At 53.8% G+C, this 496-nt stretch overlaps 1 non-coding gene across 1 annotated transcript; it reads right to left on the bottom strand.

Moving 5' to 3' along the window:
• Nucleotides 1–388: 388 nt before the first annotated feature.
• On the bottom strand, nt 389–460 carry trnaa-ugc. Its single transcript has one exon. It is a non-coding gene; the product is annotated as a tRNA-Ala (tRNA).
• Between the last annotated feature and the right edge of the window lie 36 nt (nt 461–496).

Here is a 496-nt window from a genome sequence, read left to right as displayed (position 1 = left end):
CCCGCACGTGGCACCTTGAACGTGTCAGTAGGTGCGGGATTGTCTCCAAAGTTATCACTGGGGGGCTCCCACAGCTCAAAAGTAAGGGCCATTGTCAGCAGGATTCAAACGTGCGCAGGGAGGCCCCAGAGGCTTTTCTAATCCATTGCCTTAGCCACAGCCCACAGCGTGGCTAGTGAGCAACTTTCCCCAATGTTTAGAACCCTCTTCCACAGCTGAGAGAAAACACGCTCTTACTAAGCGCACGTCAACGTCACATAGTGGCTTTGTTGCAAGCCCACTTTGTGCTCTGCAGTGCGTGCTTTGACAGAGTCTGATTGTCTCACTTCTTTACCAGGAGTGCCTCGCCAAACAGAGCCACCGTTTTTCGTCTTTCCATAATAACTGCTGGAGATGCCGGGGATTGAACCCGGGGCCTCATACATGCAAAGCATGCGCTCTTCCACTGAGCTACATCCCCCGGTGCATGCGCAGTGTTTGTGTAGCCGGTGCCTGG

This window comes from Plectropomus leopardus, unplaced genomic scaffold, assembly GCF_008729295.1.
Source record: "Plectropomus leopardus isolate mb unplaced genomic scaffold, YSFRI_Pleo_2.0 unplaced_scaffold92831, whole genome shotgun sequence".
Lineage (NCBI taxonomy): Eukaryota > Metazoa > Chordata > Actinopteri > Perciformes > Serranidae > Plectropomus > Plectropomus leopardus.
The sequence above is the reverse complement of the archived record's forward strand: the minus strand, read 5'-3'. Positions and strand labels throughout refer to the sequence as shown.